The sequence below is a fragment of the Haemorhous mexicanus genome, chromosome 1 (assembly GCF_027477595.1).
Source record: "Haemorhous mexicanus isolate bHaeMex1 chromosome 1, bHaeMex1.pri, whole genome shotgun sequence".
Classification (NCBI taxonomy): Eukaryota; Metazoa; Chordata; class Aves; order Passeriformes; family Fringillidae; genus Haemorhous; species Haemorhous mexicanus.
This window is the reverse complement of record NC_082341.1, coordinates 127,285,796-127,303,938: the sequence shown is the minus strand read 5'-3', so window position 1 is coordinate 127,303,938 and position 18,143 is coordinate 127,285,796. Positions and strand designations below refer to the sequence as shown.

Here is an 18,143-nt window from a genome sequence, read left to right as displayed (position 1 = left end):
GAAGAAGTTAGGTGTTTTGAGATTGTGATTACTTTATACTCATTTCAAATGAAAAACATTTATGCTCATTTTTTAAAACACAACCTTGTATGACGAAAGTGACAGTAGCCTTGACTAGGTGAAAATTTATGAGTACTATAGACAGCATAGCTACTTTTATGGCTGAGAATGCAATAGATCCTAAGCAAACATTGATAAGTCCTCTATTTTTCTGAGAAGTATCCACCCATCAAGTGTCCTGACATTGGAAAGCCCCACAGTTTTGATAAGAATAAAGACCAGCTAACTGTAGAAAACAAGTTAATTTCTCAGCTTAGTCGAAGACATTCATCAAGTGTTTGTGGACAAGGGCTGCATTTTCCTTCACTATTGAACAATGACCATCACATTTTCAATTCTACTAAAGTGTGACAATCCTTATGAAATATTTAATATAATACATATATTCACCCCATAAAATATATGTATATACATGTATCTATGCATATGTATACATATACATAGAAAATTAAGTTAAGATATTGGATAAGCTTGCCACTGAACCAAGGAGGAACATTCTACTTTCAAAAGCTTTAACTATGACACACAACAGAAGATACTTCATAAAAAATAGTTGATACGCAGTTGAAAATACCATTCTGGTCTAACTTATTACCTGCTATTTGTGATTAAATTAAGAGTAGGTTTACCAGCACTGTCATGGTTCTTTACCGGTACCTCTCAATGATCCTACCTGCTGTCTTTGAAACTACCATGGCAGTTACTTTCAGCCTCCTCAGCGCAACCTGAACCGAGCAGTGTTCTCCTTTGCTTCATTAAGTAAACCCAAGAACATGCTATCACTTCTTTTGCTGCTAAATGAGAAAGGGTTAATGAAAACAAGACCTTCTTCCAGGCATATTTGAGAGTCAATGCTAATTGCTAATTTGGCTAAAATACACTTCTTGATTTTAAATTATTTCCAGATGAAATACAAACAGCTGAGATTTTATCATTCAAATAAATTACTAACTTTGCTAACTATGATTACTGTAAATAGAAATTATTTGCTGTAACAGCAACACCTAGAAATCCTTTGTGCTCATCTGAGTTTTCTCTCAGCCATTTAACAGTTCAAATGACCAGGAAGGCAAGAAGACTTAGAGAAAGTACTAGAGCTATTTGTAACTATGGTGTTTGTATTGTATAAGAATGAGAATATTAAATTAGTGAAAGTATTACTCTAGTCAACTTCTCCGTCTTGTAGGACAGTCCTTCTTCTCACTCATATCAAGTATGTCTCATCACCCTCTTGCTCTAACTTTGGTGACTAATTAACTCCATTGTTTTAAGGAAGAAACTTGGCAGTCCAAGTTAGTTGTTTAACAAATAACCAGAGTCCCCAGAGGACTCAAAGGAGTCCCTTACAGCCAAGTTCCATTTGGTCAGGTATAAACATGAAACAAAAACCCACTTCAGCAGGTGGCAGCAAAAAGTGGGGGGGGAACAAAATTGGTAAAATGTCATCATCATTTAAAAAATCTCATTTTACATTATTTCAATATTTGGCCTATCTATTATAGAGATATCAGATATTGTAGGTCTCAAATATAGCGTATTATTTGTCAAGTGCATGTATTACCCTCGTCTTATACACCTCCAAACATCCAGCTGTTAAGTTTCCCAACACAGAGGCACTAGCACTTTCAAAGGTTTCAAAGCAAATTAGTTTTACACACACACACACACACACACACACACACACACACACACAGACACACACACAAAAAAAAAAAAAGTGTGGAATGTTGCAAAAACAACAACAAATTAAAATACATCTAAAAAGTTAAAAGTTTCTCCTCCTTTGCAAACTGTCACCCTGACAAAATAAAGGAGAATGGAGTAATTTTTTTTTCAAAATATAACATGACTTTGACAGAAAATTCCACATGGGGAAAATGAAGCCAATTTATTTTGGCAAATAAAGAACAGTGAGGGCTATGTAAGTTAAGTCTGCAGTAGAAATATTAACTTGTGTGATCATACCTTAGCAAGTGTAAAAGATCCTAGAGCAAAGGCTACCTTTTAACTATGGTATCGGCCTTGTGAGGCCAAGATGCATCACAGTAATATATGAAAAAACAAAGCAAGGGTGCAGATCAGTTTGGGGTCTGCTCTGAACTTCAGATATAGATAGGGTAAGTTAGAAGTCAGCAAATTAAATTACTGGCTTTTGAACTGTCCCATGATGTATTTTTGTATTGCTCTATAAATACCTCTCGATTAAGGCAACTAACAGCATAAGACTATCAAGCAGCAAAACAGAAGAGTGAAACTACAGTGTAAATTGTCACCATTTGCTTATGCTGGAGAAGTAAGAGCTCAATGCAGTCACATTACACAAGCATTCCTCACTGGTGAAGCAATTGGTAGCTGAAAGTGCTTGGATGAGAAAGTGGCTATTTTGTGCCAGACTGATAATTTTGGTAGAGTGAAAATAATTATCCAGAATAGCTGCAAGCAATACTCCATGAAAATCTAGTAGCAGTAACAGAAATTGAAAAGCAAACAAACAAATATGAGAGTCCACATTTCTGCAGAAAACCTCAGCAAATTGGCAAAACCTGACAAATATGTTACAGTCCTTGCATGCTCATAGTCAATAAGATTTGACTGAAATGGATTTTTTTTTTTTCAGGTACTAAAATCAAGAACATAAAAAAGTTGGAAACACTGTCCCACTTAGGGCTTAGCCCTGGCTTGTTCCTCTCACTACAAAGCTACACATTCCTAGGGTGCAGCGAATTCCCGTGTGTGCCACCAAGGCTAGAGAAGGCTGCTTTCTCTAGGAGCCTTTTTAAAACAGTTAAAGGAAGTTTTCCTAAAATTAACTCCTTATTAATCAGAAGCAAAATAATTCTCTCTCTTACAGCCATATGAGAGAGGAGGGGATAGCTGCTTAACACCCTAGGCTTTTTGAATTTCAACCAGCACATCTTTTTCAGTACGGCAGCATGATGGCAACAAGCCGACTTTATAATTCTATTCACAAAGGTGTATTTCCCACATCTTAGATCAGTCACAACTTGCCCAAGTATTTCTAAAGGAAGTAAATTAAATATACTATTATTCAAGCTTTTAAAACAAAACAGAAAAACAACTGGCAGAACACAAAGATTTTCCTGAGTATTTCAAAATCTCAGGGTGCTCCGACAGCAACATTGCATAGTAAATAAAGGAAAAAGAAACCCACTCTAATCAAATCTATTTATGAGTCCTTTAGATGAATTACACTGACAGAAGACGGACTCTAGTTTTCTTTCTTTGGGATCACACAGACAGTAAAACACAAAGTTACAAGAAAAAGCAGGGTGGTTTTTTTTGTTGTTGTTTCTATCAAGTTTTTATGGTGCCTAGGTTTTCCATCTCAACTGCTCTTGTTCAAAGTAAATCTAGTTCAGGAAAAAAAAATCCTCACCTCATTTCCCTGAGAACCTAGTTATTTTTATCTACCTCAACAACCAAGCTACTCTACCTTGTCATTTCAATTTTCACATATTTTCTCTTTGTGTATTCCTTCTATGATTCAGTGAAATCTCATCTCTTCAGCCCACTGTCATAAACTACTGTCCGGAACAAAGCTCTCTCTCAAATTCAATCTCAAACAAAATGAAAAAGAAAAAAACCACAAATGAGAAAGTGGACCACAACCAATCCTATGGGCCCCATTCTTACAAGGTCTGCGAAGTTATTTTGCTTCATCAAGTAAACCCAAACTACGGGCAGGTGCTATTGCTTCTTTTGTTGCCAAATGAGAAAGTGTTAATAGAAACAAGACCTCCTTCCAGGCCCATCAGAGTGTCAATGCTAATTTCTTTTTTGGCTAAAATACACTTCTTGATTTTAAGTGATTTCCAGATGAAATACAAGCAGCTGAAGTTTTATCGTTCAAACAAATGGGGACACAGACTGTCGCACATTTAGTGGAATTACTGCTGCTAAGCTATAATTACTATAAATAGCAATTATTTGCTGTAAGAGCAACATCTAGAAATCCTTTTTGCTCATCTGAGTTTTCTCTCAGCCATTTAACAGTTTGAATGATAGGAAGGCATGAAAAACCTTTATGTTTATATTATCTATACCTTAGCACAAAAGACTGCACTGCAGAGGATCTCACAGATGAAAGAACTCTCAGAGAGGAACAAATTTCCAAGTCTATGCATTATTTTTATTCTCTTGATATGACTTTAACAGCTTTGTATAGATTGCAGTATAGTAACTTCCCGAAGTAATCGGTAATAACTGTAACTCATAGGACGGGATTTCGAAGCTTTTCTTTAAAACACACATCTGGAGAACACCAAAAGTTAAGCATTTATGAAGCAGGTATTTATACATGCTGGAATTAAGCCACTGCATGTGAACCAGTGATTTAAAAGGACTGAGCAAAGAATCAATTCAGATTCTCTTCTGCAGAAAATACTTTGTCATATAATGGTGGCTTTAAGTACTTTCTGCAGTCAAGAGCAAGCAATTGTCTGTATCCATACTGTTCCATTGTTAAGGTACAAGCTAGGCAAGCCCATAAAATTGCTTCAATCAAGTAACATGCAAAGGGAGTTAGCACTGAATTTAAAAATTACTGTCACACAATGAAAACAAGTTAAATGAAAATGATGGAATTCATTTTACCTTATATCACAGTAATTTTTAAATTGGTGTAACTTAATTAACTTTAGTTTGGTCAGCAGAACAATCCACAACAGCCTGTGCAGAACTGATGCAAATATTCGCACATGCCACATGACAGCAGTGATGTACTAGTAATAGTATATTGATATTGATGTTCTGGCATCTCTGTGACTACTAAAATAGTTTCATTTTGTTAAAAAGTTGTACTTAGAATTCTTTATTCACCTGAAAATTGGAAATATTAATCAAGTAATTTTCACTTCTTCAGCTTGAGCTTTTCAAAGGTTTGGCTGCAGTGAAAAATTGCCAGCATTTCTTGGTGACTGTTCAAGTCTTGCCTTTGGCTTACTTTTTCTTATCAGGTTAACGTCAACGTGATTCCATAAGAGTACACTTGGTGTAAAATGAGACATTAAAGAATTTGACAAACTGCAATATATTAAAAATGAGCCTCTAACAGGTATACGTATACATGCCTTGTAATACATACACATTTCTCTCTAATTCCTCAACTCTCCCACTGTCTTCGTAACACAAATCTATTGCTACTATTTTTGCTCATTTTTCTTGTCTCAATATTTGTTTTTGTCTAAGCAGAGAACCTTTCCGTTGTGGACTCCTACCAGGCTGTTCCTTTATCTTCTCTCCCAGGTCATCCCTTTAATACCGCCTAAGCCCTGAACCTGAAGTCATCAGTCACCTATAATCCTAACCACTACACCAGCTCCAGTGATGCTTATTTTGAATACTTTAACACCTACGAACATACCTCCTTTTCTTTGGCCCTGATTTTCAAGTTCTGTGTTTTCTCTTGGCTTACAACACTGCAGCCTGAGATGTGCCTAAAGCAAGCACCTCTTTCTTTACCCCTTCTCTGTACTCTTTCTCAACTGATTCCATATTTCATAGTTTCAGCATCAATTCAGTTTTTCTCTTCTGCTTGCAAACTGCTTGCTGATTCCCAAAATATCCTCTGTATATAAAAATTCCTTTGCCACACAGCCAGAGTGTGCTCTTTTTCTCCAAGGACTTTGTGGACAACAGATTACTCAAAATCCCAGACCCAACATTGGAAATTGTTGCAGTCCTTGTCCCTTTTCAAAGACAGTTCCACCTGGAAGTCCAACCATGTCTATTAGCTCCTGTGACTGATGTCAGAACTGTGATCTTCCCAGCCCCAGCAACTCCAGATACTGGAGGTCATTCACTTCATTTCATCCCTTACAAACCCTCATCTCCCTCCTGAGGCAGGAGGGAAAGCAGAGCTTTACAATCCCCCTATACACATCTTCACCAAATTCCTCATCTTGACTTTCATCTGTTTTTAGTGCAGCTATGTCTCTTTCTGCCCTAAAGCCAAGCTGTCCAGTCCTAGAGATGTACAGACTGTAATATATGTCCTAACACACAGAATGGTATTCCTGCTCCTCACTCAAGAGTCAGTTATAATAACAAGAACAAATTTCCTCCAAGATTAACCCTGTCTCTCTCCAAAGAATTTGCTTGTAGAAATCTACAGTAATGTAATAAGAACATGGTATGCCACATTTTTTATGCTGTGACTGTCCACCACCAAACTACGTTTAATACTCTGGCAGCTGTTCTCCTTGCATCTTTAGCAAAAGCTGGAGAGATACTTGAGAGACAAAGAAAAATAAAGAGAAAAAAAGCCAAACAAGCTCCCAAATACATGCACAAGACATAGACAATCAGCCCTTGTATGGAAAAAAATACCTCTACACACTGTTGTCACTTATTAATACTCATGTCTATAAATAACTTGCACACACTTATTTTCATTCCGTTACGACAAGGCAATTCTGATGGAACTGCACAGCTATACTAAAAAAGGGAGAAATATATATAGTGGGAAAAGTCAAGATTTAACTTCATAGAGGTTAAAAAAATCAACAATTTTGCTTAAATAAAAACATACATATTTGTGATACACATAGAAAGTCTGGAATTAATTAATTTGACATAGGTAACAATATAGACAGAATAGGCATCAAGGTGCAATCAACAGGCATCAAGAGGCATGAAGAAATTGCTCAGGGAATTCAAAATGAGTGGGATTCCTTCCTGCACTACAACCAACAGTGTTTCTTAACATAGGTACTAAACTTTAATGTTCTGTTTAAGAAACAGTATGTACTAAGGCTCTCACAGGTGAGACATCATTCCAAAATGTTACAAGTAAAGTTCCTACAAACTGAAAAATGTGTCAGTCAAGACCTAGACTACCCAAAAAATTTAAATTAGTAAAAAAATTTATTTTAAATTTTAATAATCATTGAAGGATCTGTTTAAAAAGCCAAAACACACATACACACAAAAAAAATTACAAACCATAGAAATATTTATTGGTTTTGCCTTTTTTTTGTTGGATATATTCTTAAAAGATAAATTTAAATATGCAAAGAGTTTGCTTAATTCAAAATTTCTCAATACCAACTGCATATAGAAAAAAATATAAATAGAAATATATAAAGTGCATCACCTTTATAAAAGGAAAAAATCATTTAATGAAGCAGCTGTTAAATGCTTTGTATTTTTTTTCTTACAACTATGTCTACTACATAGCTGCATCTGCTTTGGTGTTGCGGCACATTTTACCACTCAGTAAAGTAGGTGTTACTGTACTAATAAACAAAGCATTTCTTACTTTTTCCCACACTCATTACACATGAGATTTAAAGAACGCCTATCTTTGTTTGGGTTTTTTTCTGTAAGTCATCATCAGCCCCATCCCATTTCTTTAATTTGGTGTGATTCCCAAGGGAATACTACAAGAGATATGCAGAAAAGCTAGTGACTCTTTCTCACATCATAATCTTCTCAAGGCACTTCAAACACACTCACTCTGAGTTTTACACAAAAGTCAACAATATTCTTCTGTATTGTAAAGTGTCTTTCCTTCCAGGAACTTAACCTTTTGCTTTAAATGTTGACAGTGCTTAAGTATAGGGTCTATCTTTAAAACAATTCTTGTATTTATTCACATTGACCGTCCTCTTTCTAATGGGTGATTTCACAGAATATTTAGGAATGTATTTCATCTGGTATGTTTAGTTTCCATGAAAGCAGATGCAAGAAAAAAGAAATGTAGCAGTGACATAATACCACCTACAGCATATTGTGTATTATCATTAAGTCTCTGATTGAGCACCATTTGAGAATCACTGTTCTGTTCCACTATAAACACAGGTATTTATAGACCAGCAGATATATTTAGTGTCATAAACATCCCCCCTGGTCGGAAAAATTAAATTACATACACTGTTTAATATTAGGTGGCTGGTTTGTTTTCTTTTTCTTTTATTCTTTCTTAAATTACAAGGCTAATGAGGCATACAAAATGATTCTAAATGAATTTAAGAAAGGATGTAAGACTTGCTTTATGGGAAGGTTATTGATTTTCAACAGGAATCTAACTATGTCACATACTAATAAGAGCACTACATGTTTTTTATCAGAGCAAGAAGGCAAGCAACTTTCAGACTTGTATGATTCACAGATATAGAAAATATATGTATATCTCCAAATGCTGTATCTAAAAATGTAAAGATATACACTCTAAGTAATTCCCAGCACTCCCGGCACGAAGATATCCTTGTACGTACACAAGCTTCTCTTGCAGCTCTAGTATAACTACACAGACTCTAGGGCCAGGGTCACCACAAAAAAGCCAACATTGGGTCCAAACAAAAATGATGCAGAGATATGAATTCAGTGATTTTAGGATCAGGACACAGAGAAAGAAGGAAAGACGAGGATGTTAGTGGTCTTTGGCAAACAAATTCCAAATTGTAAATCGGAAGGCACAGAAGCTGAAATAAAGGGAGTCCTGCAAATAGGAGTCACTAGCACACTAGCAAACCATAGGTTTTTCTTAATATCGGAAAAAAAATCTTTTGCCTCCTCAAGGATTACAGGACGTGTTGAATTCTTTACCTAGCTAAGAGCAATGGAGTATCTTTGATTTTCCAGCATTACAAGCTGCACTTGTGGTGAGCAGATGTGTCCTTTGTGGAGAATACATCACACAATCCATTTTACAGATTTCTAAACCATGTTTCCCAAAGTTTCTGCTTTTGTTTGTACTTGTCTAAGGCAGAGCAGAGCTCTTAAGCTGAAAAATACAAATCTATTACTTTGACCTCCTTAAATTACCAAAAAAGGCAGAAAAATAAGCTGTTTTCATAGGAACTTCCAAGAGCATGCTGACTTTCTATGTTTGATAAGCAGTTAAGTTCTATACAGCAGCTTCCCTACAACTATTTAACTATGTCGCTTTGTCCAGCTAAGAAAATACTTATGTACCAAGAGAGTTTTTCCTTCATGACCTTTACTATGCAGCCAAGGTTTAACAAGAACTTTGTTTGCTTGGACTGCTCACAATGCTACTTTTCATCCTTTTAGAGAAAGCAAGAGCTCTGACCTACAAATTCAAAGCTACAAGATGTGAAAGACCACTGACCACAAGGAGTTAATACGTTTGCTGCAGTCTCATAGATATTTTCTTCAGGCTGTGCTCATTCAAAGCTGTGCTCATTTTCTACCTGCCAAGGTTTTCGCAATTCATACATGTATCTTAATTTCAGAATAGTCCTTTATGCTCTCTGGAACCACAAAATCTTGGGAATTATCATTGAGAATGTCTTTCATTTTCTGCCCTCTTTCAGCTTCAAATTCATCTTGGGAAATAAATTACTTGACCTACTAGATTAAAATAAGATAAAAACTTCGCTCTTAAATTCTGCACTAACAAAACTCATGGTAAAATTTATGTTAACATTAGAATCCCTTTCTCATCCAGAGCATGCAAACTGCTTAACATTTCCTTGCCCTTGAAATATAAGCCTATGAATTGAAAGTTTCCAATTTTTGCTCCATTATTTAAAAGATCTTTATAGATTTGATAACAGAAAGATTACATTAGCGGAGTTGCTTGTTCTTCTATTTACCTCTAATCAACAACATGTTAAACATCTGAAATGAGTTGTCCTCCATAAATTTTTTGAGCAGGCAAATGCCCCTTCCACTATATATCTACCAGTCAGCCTACTCTTTTTAGCAAGAAAAGAAACATACTCTTTTGACTGACTCTTCTTTTCAGCGGTGCCAGCACAGGCGGGCACGCACGCAGACCTCAGCTGTGAAAGCTCAACGTGAACTTGATCAACACCCATCTGCCTGTGTTTGGCCATTTAAGCAACCATCTCCACTGGGGCCAAGCATATGTATTAATGCTGGCACTTCTGTTATAGGGACGATCACCTTTAGGCCAGGTGAGAGCTTAAGTAGAGAGGCAAGCGGTGCTAATGCCTTACACTGCCTTGGTTGTTTCGGCCAAGCCAGAAAACGGAAGCAAAATGCATCAGCCTGCACCAGGGAACTTGCACGCTTTCTTCTCCACTCTTAAATACGTGCACACAAAGGCATCTGTTGGAAACCTGAAAAATCTGACTAAAATGGACCTTAAATTAACCCAAAGGCTCAAACCAGCCTTGTGTTCCCTGAAGTACGGAATGCATCCACATTTTTAAATGTACTACAGATGGTAAAGTCCGGGGCACCGGGGCATTGGTTCATGCTACTTCAGGTTTACTCTGAATGCTAAGTGACAATAGCTAAGGAGATACAGACTCTGTAAAGTAGCTTTTGTTTGAGGTATGTTCTTTTCATCTTTATTCACTGTAAACTAAAAAAGCCATAATAAACACAGAAACAAAATCCATTCACAGCCCTAATGTATTACACCTGCAATTGGCTTAATGAATTTTGCGTTTTTTCAACTTAAACTTCTTCCTGCTACTCCTGAAGCTACTTTTTGCTCTTCTGGGGAAATTCCAAACAAAAATTCCCTCTATTTTATTTTTATTTTTATTTTGAAGATAATATTTTGTCCTATATAATTATCTACTTTTCCATACAGATTGGGTGTCAGAACTAAACCCTTAAAAGGACTAGTTTGTATCACTGTAACTTATCTAGAAGAGCCTGAAATTAGGCATAACAAGATAAACCTCATAATAAACCTGACTGCCTTTCTCTGCATTCTTTCCCTCTTACTATCATAGCCAAAGTCATTCATATTCCTATGATCAAATGTAAAGTTTTACCTTAAACTTATGTCTGCCTAAGTTCTGGCACTTCAAAACTGAAGTAAATTAAAAAGCATTGTCCCTAAGTCTCCCGAAAACCCTAGTTAAAATTGCATGTTGAATATTAATATAGTTACTGAAGCTCAGATACTCAGATAAAAAGACCAAAAAAAAAAGAAAGTTAAAAGCAATAATATAGGCTAAGACACTCTAAAACATCACCAGAGACAAGAGGTTTGGAAGACATTACAGCCTCTTTAAAAATGCAAATCTTTTGGAAATCCTTTGGATTTGGAGATGAAAGTCAGAAATATCACTGTTCTTCCAAAAGGCAAGAAATATTACATAATGATAATACACACTTATTATGTAGATAGTGCCTAGCACCAAAATTGGAACTAGCACTAAAAGCTCTGTATTGTTTTCTCCTTTGTAAGAAAAAACATATTTTTGTGAGGAAAAAAGAGGCAATATGAATCAAAGGGTAACTGCCCAGAAACCATGTAAAACTCCCCATGCAGCCAGTGTATGGGATCTCTATCCCACCTAATAGGGACACTGCATGCCTACCAAACAGTCCAGCAGAAAATACTGTTTTCAAGTTGTTTAGCAGTTGGGAGTAGGAAGCAGTAAGCAGTTGAAGTATTTAACAATTTGGTGTACAAAATCCTATCCATTTCCCAAATAATAATTTCATCCTTGTAACTACAACAGCAAGTACAAGCTAACACCTGTTAGGGACCGAGAAAGAACAGGGATTGAGTATTAATGTGTAATCACAGCATGGTCACCAGGTCACCATCTCTTTTCTGTCTGGTGTCTCTGAGTAGTGTCTAGACCTTTACTGAGGCAATTTTGTCAGTTAACATAATGTCAGTCTGGCATTTCCTTGCAAAAGAAATAAATATTATCCTCCTGAAGGGCATAAGAAACTTTGGGGTATGATTCTGAAAAAGTTGGTAACAATAAGAATCATCTTTCTCATCATACTCTTCAATTTACAAAGAAAGAAACAAGCAAACAAACTGTAGCTGCAGAGGAGCAAAAAGTGCTTAAGATATATGATCAACTGGGTCATTGTAGTCAGAAATTTTCTGGACCAGCTCTGATAGTATGAACTGACCCCACTCAGTGCTGACTGTTGATACATGTCAGCAGTTAGTGAAAATATCTTTATGTAACAAAGAAAAAGGGAAATTCAATCACCATAACACTCTGCCAATGAGGCCTATTTTGGTTAGCAAGTAACTGGAGACACTGCTACTGTCTCCATCAAGTCCAACCCAGGCGTAGTCTAGCAATCTCACAAAAATTACCCTGAAAATAAAGATTCTCATTGCAACACTCCCACCGATGCACCATCAATTGAAAACTGAGTTGTATTTGCCATTTCATGGAGTCTCTGTCCCCCTCTCCCACCTGAGCCGAATTCTTTTATTTAGGCAAGAACAGATACACACCAAGAAATCCTTTTCTATTAGAGAGCTAAATATAAATAAAACCCCCAGAAGTCTACAGACAAACTACATGTTAAAAATAGACAGTGGAAACAGTGCTGTTTGTATAGGTCTACTGCAGTTGGATTCCCAGATAAACAGGAGGCAAGGAAAATTCTCACAGCACCTTGTATACTGCTGACTGTAATGTATGTCCTCGTTGCCTGGATACCTCTAGTGAATTACTGAGCAAGGGTGTGAGATTTTCCCTTGATCAGTATTAAATAAAAAAATCCCAACCTCCTGCTCTATAAGAGGCAGAAGATGCACATGGAAGCTTCCCTCACCTGTGCCAGTTGAATGCCAGAAAGAGACAAATCGAGCCTTGAGAATTTTAAATCTTGTGGGTTGCCGTGCCACGTTATGAACTAGATCTCATACAATTCATCACCCAAGTTGCAGAAAAATAGTTCAAGAACTCAAAATAATGAATTCTGTCATTTCCAATAGAAGTGTGAAGGGAGAATTATGAATGAACCTTTTAAAAACACGTATGTGGAGGGAGATTGCCCTTCTACAAAATGAAAGCAGCAGGCTTCTATTTAAATGGCCCAATCCTGAAAGCGAGACCTTTCATTTTCAATTAACTTAAATTGACAATTGAGAAAGGTTTGAAAATGTTGTTGGAGCCTTTCAGTTTGATAGATCTCAGTTCTGACATTACACATACCATTCTGATCTGATTTTTAAGGTGCGCTGTTTTAAAATTGAGAATTTGAAATGAAAAATATTTGATTCAATCAAAGTTGTTGTAAGACATTCAAACATCCTAATCTGTTAGAAATGCATTTTCCTTATTTTCTCATCATGCTATGTATATAATGCTTTATTCATTGATACATTAAAACCTAAGAGCCATACCTTCCCTCAACCCTTCATTCTTTTATGTTTCAGCAATACCTTCAGTGAGAAATTTAATTTTATTACAGAATATACTACCATGTACAACAGGTAACTATTTACCAGCCAAATAAAACCTTTCTTTACATTCTAAAGCGCTCTACATTACAAATCTACTGTACCAGAGTAATGCAGTTACCCAATATGACATACCTCCTGTCCACCTGACACAACACAGGCAAATCAAACTGATTTTCAGGCTTAATATTAATTCTCAAACACAGAAGTGGAGGACTTCTGAAGAGCTAAACAACTTCATTAAAAAAAAACCAAAAAAACCTAAAACAAACAAATCAGATAATACTTTGAAGCTCACAAGCAATAAATGGGTCTTTGAAACCACTGAGAAGTGAGGCAGAGAGATCCCTGTATTAAAATAGTCTGTTTATCAATTAAGACACGGAGTACGTTGCCTCTGCTATTTGACAGATGTAAAAGCACAATCTGCTCAGCTCAGAACACCCCTACACCAATAATGCAGTTTTAAATCAGTCATGAATTATTGTTTGTTGTAATAGACTAAATTCCCAAATGAACCAAAAACAAACAAAAAATTGATGTTTTTTCCATCATATGGGGGTTGCCATATTGCTAGATTTGAACTGAGTTTTCTTCAGGAAGTATCTTTTAACTAGTGACCTGCCAAGAATGGAATTGTTTAAAGTAATGTTTTCTTTCTCATAGCCAGTGGTAATTTATGTACATGATGCAGGTCTACAGATAACACTGATGACATACTAGACTCCATTTTTCCACCACAGGCTTAACAGACGGGCAACCTCTTACAGTATGGAGTCCATATGCCCATGACATAAGGTCTGCCATGAAGTTTGAAACCGAAGCCATGTCCACGTTAAGGTCTGAGCTCTGTTCTTGCACTGCTGTGGGTTTTGGGAAACTCAGCAGACTCAAACAGAATTTGATTCAGAGATTTAAACCTGGGCCATCAATACTGCGCTATTATCTTGAGGGAAGGGAGCAGTAAAGACATGCTTATACAAGGACACTTTGTTAGGGAATTGGCTTAGCAATAATTTAATTCTGTGCACAAATTAGAAGTAAATGCCACTTGGCCATCCAAGGAACTGGCCGTTATAGCTGGGCCACAAGAAACCCATTTTCTTCATTGTACCTGGTAGAAGGCAGTAGGAAAGGCAGCGGAAGCTCCATGCCACCCGAAGCTTTTCCCAATCTGCTGCCTTGGAGTCCTTACAATAGCCATCTTGGAAATGCAGACTGGACATCTGCATTGCTCTAGTTTTTACTTCTGCTACTAAGTACTAAAATTTTTGGAAGATATGTTCCTCTTGCTATATGAGGCAAGTTGAAGATAAGATTCCTTCCCTTTGTGCTAAGGAAACACAAAGTTTGCATTCCAGGAAAAGAGTCCAAATGTGTAAGTTGCAAAAATCAAAGGTAACACCACGAACAAGGTAACAGCACCCTGATCCTATCTTACACCTTTTTGTTTGGGTTTTTTTTAATACATGTATGAAGTGAGACTAAGGCAGCCTCGTGTCTTTCAGCAGGAGAGAGGAGTACAGGACACAGAGTACTGCACAATGAAACTAGTACTTTCAAAATTCTTTTTTACTCTGAATACTTCAGAAGCTGAAGGATTATGAGAAGTGTGAACTGAACTACGACAAAGCATTTTGTCCCTTTTCCCCTTATCATATGACTGTGAAAAAGAAAGAGAAAAACAATGAAATGACAAAAATACTGCTCATCATATGTGAAAAACACCTGCATATATTTAAATGTTTAATATGCCTCCTATATAAGATGTAAGAACTTCTTAAGGAATACGGGAAATGACATAGCACTTTATAGTATTTTAGCACACAAGAGACTGGGGCTTTGAAAGCTGTGTAGCATAGTAAATCTGATTCACTAGCTCAGTTTTAATGAACACAGCATCAATTAACAGAGATGCTGTGTAAAATTACTCCACTTTCTACATAATGCGATGAGAAATCACAGTAAATCAAAGCATGTGCAGCACTTTACAAGGCCTACACAAAGGAAGATCCAATTTAACCTATGGAATAGGATTCCACAGTTAAAAATGTTTAAAGTCGCTTTATAATACTGATACCACTGTAAATCTACTGTCTACTTTCCAAAATGCTTGACTGTATTGCCCATTTCAGGGTACAGGAACACACGTTCAACTCACAAATGTGATATCTGAAAGTTGGCTTTCATCAAAGATACCCTGTAAACAGTGCACCTGCACTGTAAAAGCTGGATCCACCTGCAAAACTCACCCTTAGATTGCTCTGCTTGTTTCATGCTTGAATTTTTCTCTTTGAATTATTTTCCCTCTAAGTATTTTGGGATTCTTTAACAAGGCATCCAGCACTGGCCAAGTGCTACTACTAGCACTTCTCAACAATAACAATTCATCTGTTGCACAGGTGACCACGAGGGCGGGGGCGGAGAAATCAATAAGGGAGGCAAAACCAAAAAATCCTTTTAGAAAATGTTCCTTAACCCGGTGCAAAGCCGTGACTTCGGCCCTTGAGGAGCCACAAATGCCAGCACAGCGGCAGGCAGCCGTGAGGCCCGACGCGGCGCAGGGGCAGAGCGGCCAGGACAAGGACACGCACACACGGACACGCACACACGGACACGCACTCCGAGACACACACACACACACACACCCCGCCCCGGAGCTGCGCCCAGTGCGGCGCCTTTCCCCGCAACGCCCCTGGAGCCGATAACAGGGACACGTGACCAGGCGATTTAAGAAAAAATAAATAATAATAATTTTAAAAGAATAACATAAAATCCCCCCAAGCCGGCTGTTGTCCGTTTGGCCACCAGCTGTGCCGCCGCGCACGTCTGCCCCTCCGGCGCGGCGGGCGGCCAGGGCTGTGTCACTGGGCGGCCGCCGGCCCCCGGGAACTTACCGGCGGGGCCGCCCCGTCTCTCGGCCTCCGACGGCGCGGTTGCAGCTCAGGCCGGCGGCATCCCCCGGACCTCCTGCCTCCCCCGCACCCCCCGGCTCCCCGCGGACGTCCCGGCGCTGGGCTGCGCGACTTGTTTGGTGCGGTGACAACGTCCTCACCATATGCTGAAGCGGGAAAGGAGGAGAAGGAGGAGGAGAGAGAGTATGTGTGAGGGTGAATTAACTTTGCTCAATGGCGACAGGGCAGCAGCCTCAGCCCCAGCATCAGATCGATTTACTAAACAAACTGAAACGTGGGTGGGGACGTTAAACAGTAACCAGCGGCCTCAATGAAAACTGAAAGCTGCTGCTGCCGCCGCCGCCAGCCGCTGGCCTGCGCAGCCCGCGCCCCGCCGGCGGGCGGGCCCGCCGCTCCCCTCACGGCCCGGGAGCGGCCGGCGGGAGCTGCGGCGCTGCGACGGGCCTTGGGTCCCAGCGCTGGTGTCCTCGGCCGGCTCCGCGGCAGCGCCCCCGGCCGCCAGGACGGGAAAGCGGCCCGTACCCCGCTCCCGCGGCTGTACCCCGCCGGTGGCCCTTGCCTCTGTGACGAGGGCAAACGTCCCTCTGCCCCGGTAGGCGAGCCCAGCGCTCCGCAAGGACCGAGCGAACGGCGACCCGTGTCCGCGGGGCCGTCCCCGCAGCACCCGCCCGCGGCCCTCAGCTCCCCGCCGTGCTGGGTAGTCACACTTTTGCGGGCACCCCGACCTCAAATGTTCCCATCCCGGTGTCGCTCTCTTGTCTTCCCTGAAGCTGCCAGGGGAAGAAAGAAGCCCTTTCTTTTCAGTTCGGTGCTAGGCTATGTAAAGAAATGGGATCAAACACGGGGATCCACTGCAAACTCTGGGCTCTCTGCACCAAAGACACTTCGCCGGCCTCTTAGAGCTGGAAAGGTCGTGACACGAGGAATTTTTTTTTTAAATAATAATTGCTGTTGTTTTCAGACATTGAACATTCACAGACTCGAAACAATAATTAACGCCTTGCTTATGATACGACCCTCTCACAACCACAGAAGCATCAGGAAGAAGGGAAATAATTCAAGGAGAGATGGTATCTTGTCACTCCTCACATCACCCGGGGGGGTCTCCTCGGCCGCGTGACGGATGGATATTTGGAACAAGTTCCCGTGTAAGACTGACAAAAGTCCCCGTAAGAAGGGGCTGCCTGCGTGGGTGCGTGAATACGCCTGACATCCGCACCCGCACACCCGTGTCAGCGATTTAACGACGCTCTCACAGGAGAGGGACTGCAAGGGCTCTACACAGGAAGGAGGTTGGAAAAAAAAATATGAAAAATGTTCTCTTCCTCCAGTCTCTGAAAGCGGCCGGTGATTGATTGGTTTCCCCAGCGAGCAGATCAGCGGGTTTCCTCTACTTTCTTACCGACGGTACCTTGCCTTGCTGTTGGATCTCGTTAAGATGGCCAATTTCTCATTTCCAGAATTTGCCCGTGAAAACTCTGGATCCAGTTTCTAGGGGCTTTCGATTATCCCTTGAAAGGAGCAAAGAGAATTTTGCTTGACAATTGTTCCCCCCGCCCCCTCCCCATTACAAAACATTAATAATCACTGGAAATAATTGTCCAGATAGCCACAAGAAAGGTGTAAATATACCCAAAGCCCTCCGGTGTTATTTCAAGGGCGGTTTTTAAAAGGCCAATAAAAGTGGCCGAGGAAGACTTGTTTCTGAGGAGTTCTTGCCCATCTCCTGCCGCAGATAAAATACTGCAGGCAAGGGCAGCACTGACAGTGAAATAAACGTTACTGCTGCTGGCTCCAGCGCGCCTCGGAGCAATCCGCAGGCACAAATAGCCGGCTTAAAAGTGACTGTCACTTACGTGAGGGTTGTTTTTTAGCTCTCTTCAGAGAATCTCGGGCATATGCCGTGGGCTAATAACCAGTTTTCTTAGATGAATAAAGAGGATGTGACGGAGTTTCTTTCCTGTCTTAATTAGAATAAAGTTAACACGCTAAAGCCATGTGGTCATCTGAGGCAACTGTATTCCTACACCTGC

The 18,143-nt window shown here is 39.4% G+C and overlaps 1 protein-coding gene across 1 annotated transcript in view; it reads right to left on the bottom strand.

The window, feature by feature from the left end:
- HNF4G (hepatocyte nuclear factor 4 gamma) overlaps positions 1–16,422 on the bottom strand; it is a 62,441-nt gene extending 46,019 nt beyond the window's left edge. Inside the window, exon 1 of the mRNA XM_059862549.1 lies at positions 16,093–16,422. The gene's annotated coding sequence lies outside the window, so the exon portion shown is untranslated. The remainder of the gene's footprint in view (positions 1–16,092) is intronic.
- Between the last annotated feature and the right edge of the window lie 1,721 nt (positions 16,423–18,143).